The sequence below is a fragment of the Arachis ipaensis genome, chromosome B10 (genome assembly GCF_059453495.1).
Source record: "Arachis ipaensis isolate K30076 ecotype BB chromosome B10, ASM5945349v1, whole genome shotgun sequence".
NCBI lineage: Eukaryota > Viridiplantae > Streptophyta > Magnoliopsida > Fabales > Fabaceae > Arachis > Arachis ipaensis.
Genome location: NC_142435.1, coordinates 74,745,147 through 74,751,247, shown reverse-complemented (window position 1 = coordinate 74,751,247; position 6,101 = coordinate 74,745,147). Strand labels below are relative to the sequence as shown.

At 38.5% G+C, this 6,101-nt stretch overlaps 1 non-coding gene across 1 annotated transcript; it reads right to left on the bottom strand.

Moving 5' to 3' along the window:
• Window positions 1–1,342: 1,342 nt before the first annotated feature.
• Window positions 1,343–1,450, bottom strand: LOC148580448 (small nucleolar RNA R71). Its single transcript, XR_015895476.1, has one exon. It is a non-coding gene; the product is annotated as a small nucleolar RNA R71 (small nucleolar RNA).
• Between the last annotated feature and the right edge of the window lie 4,651 nt (window positions 1,451–6,101).

Here is a 6,101-nt window from a genome sequence, read left to right as displayed (position 1 = left end):
TTTCAAATTTCTAAAATTAATTTTCAAAATATTTTTTCTTAATTTTAGTTCATATTTTCGAAAACTTTGCTAACAATTAATGTGTTGATTCAAAAAAATTTTAAGTTTGTTACTTTCCTGTTAAGAAAGGTTCAATCTTTAAATTATAGAATCATATCTTTTAGTTTCTGTTAGTCAAGTCATCAACTTTAATTTTAAAAATAAAATCTTTTTAAATTTCATTTTCAAATCTTTTTCAAAATAAATTTCAATCATATCTTTTTCAAAACTAAATTTCAAAATCTTTTTCTAACTTCTTATCTTTTCAAAATTTATTTTCAAATCTTTTTCAATTAACCACTTGATTTGTTTGTTTTAATTTTAAAAAAAAGTTTACTATTTCTTATATTTTTCAAAACCACCTAACTACTCCTCTCTCTCATTAATTTCGAAAACAACTAACCACTTTTTCAAAATTCTTTTTAATTAACTAATTGTTTTAAATTCTAATTTTATTTTATTTCTTTTCTTAAATTTTGAATTCTAACTTAATTAATTAAATAAAAATAAAAATATTTTTTCTTCTCCCTCTTTTTAAAATTCGAATACTCTCTCTCTCATCTCTTTTTATTTATTTTATTTATTTACTAACACTTCTCTTCTACTCATAATTCGAACCCTCTCCTTATCTCTGTGTTCAAATTCCTCTTATTCTCTCTCTACCTCATTCTTCTATTCTTCTATTCTTATACTCACATAAAGGAATCTCTATACTGTGACATAGAGGATTCCTCTTCTTTTCTATTCTCTTCTTTTTCTTATGAGCAGAAATAGGGATAAAGACATTCTTATTGAAGCTGATCCTGAACCTGAAAGGACTCTGAAGAGGAAGCTAAGAGAAGCTAAAGCACAACACTCCGGAGAGGACCTTACAGAAATTTTCGAAAAAGAAGTAGACATGGCAACCGAACCCAATAACAATGGTGGAGATGCAAGGAAGATGCTTGGTGACTTTACTGCACCAACTTCCGACTTCTATGGAAGAAGCATCTCAATTCCTGCAATTGGAGCAAACAACTTTGAGCTTAAGCCTCAATTAGTTTCTCTAATATAGCAGAATTGCAATTTTCATGGGCTTCCATTGGAAGATCCTCATCAGTTCTTAGCTGAATTCTTGCAAATCTGTGACACTGTTAAGACGAATGGGGTTAATCCCGAGGTCTACAGACCTATGCTTTTCCCTTTTGCTGTAAGAGACAGAGCTAGGATATGGTTGGACTCACAATCTAAAGAAAGCCTGAACTCTTGGGAAAAGTTAGTCAATGATTTCTTGGCCAAATTCTTTCCACCTCAAAAGTTGAGCAAGCTTAGAGTGGAAGTCCAAACCTTCAGACAGAAGGAAGGTGAATCCCTCTATGAAGCTTGGGAAAGATACAAGCAATTGATCAGAAGATGTCCTTCTAACATGCTTTCAGAATGGAGCATCTTATGTATATTCTATGATGGTCTGTCTGAATTGTCCAAGATGTCCTTGGATCACTCTGCTAGCAGATCTCTTCATCTAAAGAAGATGCCTGCAGAAGCCTAGGAACTCATTGAGATGGTTGTAAATAACCAGTTCATGTATACTTCTGAAAGAAATCCTGCGAATAATGGGATGACTCAGAAGAAAGGAGTTCTTAAGATTGATACTCTGAATGCCATATTGGCTCAGAACAAAATATTGATTCAGCAAGTCAATATGATTTCTCAGATTCTGACTGGAATGCAAGCTGCATCCGGCAATGCTAAAGAAGCCTCCTCTGAAGGAATAGCTTATGACCCTGAGAATCCTAGAATAGAAGTGGTGAATTACATGGGAGAATCCTACGGAAACACTTATAATCCTTCATGGAGGAATCATCCTAATTTCTCATGGAAAGATCAACAGAAGCCTAATCAAGGCATCAATAATAATAATGGTGGGAGAAATAGGTTTGGCAATAGCAAGCCTTTTCCATCATCTTCTCAGCAACAGACAGAGAATTCTAAGCAGAGCCTCTCTGACTTAGAAACCATAGTCTCTGATCTATCTAAGACCACTCTCAGTTTCATGACTGAAACAAGGTCCTCCGTCAGAAATTTGGAGGCACAAGTGGGTCAGCTGAGTAAAAGAGTTACTGAAATCCCTCCTAGTACTCTCCCAAGCAATACAGAAGAGAATCCAAAGAGAGAGTGCAAGGCCATCAATATACCCAAAGTGGCCGAACCTATAGAGGAGAAAGAGGTAGTGATTTCCAGTGAGGAAGACCTCAATGGACGTCCACTGACCACTAAGGAGTTCCCTATTGAGGAACCAAAGGAATCTGAGGCTCAAACAGAGACCATAGAGATTCCACTGAACTTACTGTTGCCATTCATGAACTCTAATGAGTATTTCTCCTCTAAAGAGGATGAAGATATTGTTGAAGAGCAAGTTGCTAAGTATCTAGGAGCAATCATGAAGCTGAATGCTAAGTTATTTGGTAATGAGACTTGGGAGGATGAACCTCCATTGCTCATCAATGAATTGAATGCCTTGGTTCAACTGAAATTACCTCAGAAGAAACCAGATCCCGGAAAGTTCTTAATACCTTGTACCATAGGCACCATGACCTTTGAGAAGGTTCTGTGTGACCTGGGTCAGGAATAAACCTTATGCCACTCTCTGTAATGGAGAAACTAGGGATCTTTGAGGTATAAGCTGCAAGAATCTCACTATAGATGGCAGACAAATCAAGGAAACAGGCTTATGGACACTTAGAGGATGTCTTAGTGATGGTTGAAGGCCTGTACATCCCTGCTGATTTCATAATCCTAGACACTGGGAAGGATGAGAATGAATCCATTATCCTTGGAAGACCCTTCCTAGCCACAGCAAGAGCTATGATTAATGTGGACAGAAGAGAGTTAGTCCTTCAATTGAATGAGGACTACCTTGTGTTTAAGGCTCAAGGATCTTCATCTGTACCCATGGAGAGAAAGCATGAAAAGCTTCTCTCAATACAGAGTCAAACAGAGCCCCCACACTCAACTTCTAAGTTTGGTGTTGGGAGACCACCATTAAGCTCTGAGTCTCTGTGAAACTCTCTAAGAGCTCACTGTCAAGCTATTGACATTAAAGAAGCGCTTATTGGGAGATAACCAAATATTATTTAATTATATTTATCTTTATAGACATTTGTTTTCCATTGTCATGTTATGTTTTCTTTAGGTAGATGATCATGTGAAGTCACAAAAACAGCTGCAGAATTAAAGCGGAATAAAAAATAGCATCAAAAATAGCACACCCTGGAGGATAGGCTTACTGGCGTTTAAACGCCAGTAAGGATAGCAGAATGGGCATTTAACGCCCAGTCTCGAAGCATTTTGGATGTTAAACGCCAGAATTGGCAGACAGACTGGCGTTTAATGCCAGAAAAGGGTGTTTGGTGCCTGGCTGGCGTTAAACGCCAGAATTGGCAGACAGACTAGTGTTTAACGCCAAAAAAGGGTATTTGGAAGGGGTTAAACGCTAGAAAAGGGCATCAGTCTGGCGTTTAACGCCAGAAAAGGTAGCAGAGATGGTATTAAATGCCAGAAATGGCACACAGGGGGCGTTTAAACACCAAAAAGGTGCAAGGAGCAGAATTCCTTGACACCTCAGGATCTGTGGACCCCACAGGATCCCCACCTACCCCACCTCTCTTTCTCTCCTCTTCAAACCTTTTCATAACACTCTTCCCCAAATACCTTTGACCAATCACATCAATATCTCTTCCCCAAACACCATTCACCTATCAAATCCTACCCTCTTCCCCACAATCTCTTCACCACTCACATCCATCCACTACTCCCCAAAAACCCATTATACAACCCCACCTACCTCACCATTCAAATTCAAAATATTTCCCTCCCAAACACAACCCATTCATACACGACTTCCCTCTCTCTCTTAGCCTATAAATACCCCTCCTTACCACCTTCCATTTAACACATCATAAACACTTAAACCCTCCCTTGGCCGAACCCAAAACACCCCTCTATCTCCTCCATTTCTTCTTCTTCTCCTCCTTTCTTTCTTCTTTTGCTCGAGGACGAGCAAACCTTTTATGTTTGGTGTGGGAAAAAGCTCTGCTTTTTGTTTTTCCATAACCATTAATGGCATCTAAGGCCGTAGAAACCTCTAGAAAGAGGAAAGGGAAGGCAATTGCTCCACCTCTGAGTCATGAGAGATGGAGAGATTCATCTCAAAACTCCATCAAGACCACTTCTATGAAGTTGTGGCCAAGAAAAAGGTGATCCCCGAGGTCCCCTTCATGCTCAAAAAGAGTGAATATTCAGAGATCCGACGTGAGGTTCGAAGAAGAGGTTGGGAATCTCTCACCAACCCCATCTAACAAGTCGAAATCTTAATGGTTCAAGAATTCTATGCTATTGCATGGATCACTAAGAACCATGATCAAAGTGTGAACCCGAACCCAAAGAATTGGCTCACAATGGTTCGGGGGAAATACTTGGATTTCAGTCCAGAAACTATAAGGTTGGCATTCAACTTGCCAATAATGAGAGGAGATCCTCATCCTTTCACTAGAAGAGTCAACTTTGATCAAAGGTTGGACCAAGTCCTCACGGACATTTATGTGGAAGGAGTGCAATGGAAGAGAGACTCCAAAGGCAAGCCGGTTCAACTGAGAAGGCTTGACCTTAAACCCGTGGCTAGGGATGGTTAGAGTTCATCCAACACGCTATCATTCCTACTAGCAACTGGTCCAAAGTAACTGTAGACTGGGCTATCATGATTCACAGTATCATGATTGGGGAGGAAGTAGAAGTTCATGAGATCATATCTCTAGAACTATACAAGGTGGCTGACAAGCCCTCCACTTTGGCAAGGTTAGCCTTTTCTCATCTCATCTGTCACCTATGCAATTCAGCTGGAGTTGTCATAGAGGAAGACATCCTCATTGAAGGGGACAAGCCTATCACTAAGAAGACGATGGAGCAAACAAGAGATCCCACTCATGGACCTCAACATGAGCATGAGGAAATTTCTCATCAAGAAATCTCTGAGATGCCTCAAGGGATACACTTTCCTCCACAAAACTATTGGGAGGAACTCAACACTTCTTTAGGAGATTTGAGTTCCAACATGGAGCAACTAAGAGTGGAGCACCAAGAGCACTCCATTATCCTCCATGAAATCAGAGAGGACCAAAAGGCCATGAGAGAGGAGCAACAAAGGCAAGGAAGAGACATAGAGGAGCTAAAGCACTCCATAGGATCTTCAAGAGGAAGAACTAGCCGCCGTCACTAAGGTGGACCCGTTCTTTAATTTCCTTGTTCTTATTTTTCTGTTTTTCGTTTTTTCATGCTTTATGTTTTGTCTATATTTTTGTCTTTATTACATGATCATTAGTATTTAGTGTCTATGTCTTAAAGCTATAAATGACTCCATGAATCTTTCACCTTTCTTAAATGAAAAATGTTTTCTGAACAAGAAAAGGAAGTACATGAATTTTGAATTCTATCTTGAAATTAGTTTAATTATTTTGATGTGGTGGCAATACTTTTTGTTTTTTGAATGAATGCTTGAACAGTGCATATTTTTTATATTGAAGTTTATGAATGTTAAAATTATTGGATCTTGAAAGAATAATAAAAAAAAGAAATGTTATTGATAATCTGAAAAATCATAAAATTGATTCTTAAAGCAAGAAAAAGCAGTGAAAAATACAAAGCTTGTGAAAAAAAAGGCAAAAAAAAAATAAAGAAAAAAAAGAAAGAAAAAGAAAAACCAAGAAGAAAATGCCAGTAACCCTTTGAACTAAAAGACAAAGGTAAAAAGGATCCAAGGCTTTGAACATTAATGAATAGGAGGGCCCAAAGAAATAAAATCCTCGCCTAAGCGGCTAAACCAAGCTATCCCTAACCATGTGCTTGTGGCGTGAAGGTGTCAAGTGAAAAGCTTGAGACTGAGCAGTTAAAGTCATGATCCAAAGTAAAAAGAGTGTGCTTAGGAGCTCTGGGCACCTCTAACTGGGGACTCTAGCAAAGCTGAGTCACAATCTGAAAAGGTTCACCCAGTTATGTGTTTGTGGCATTTATGTATCCGGTGGTAATAC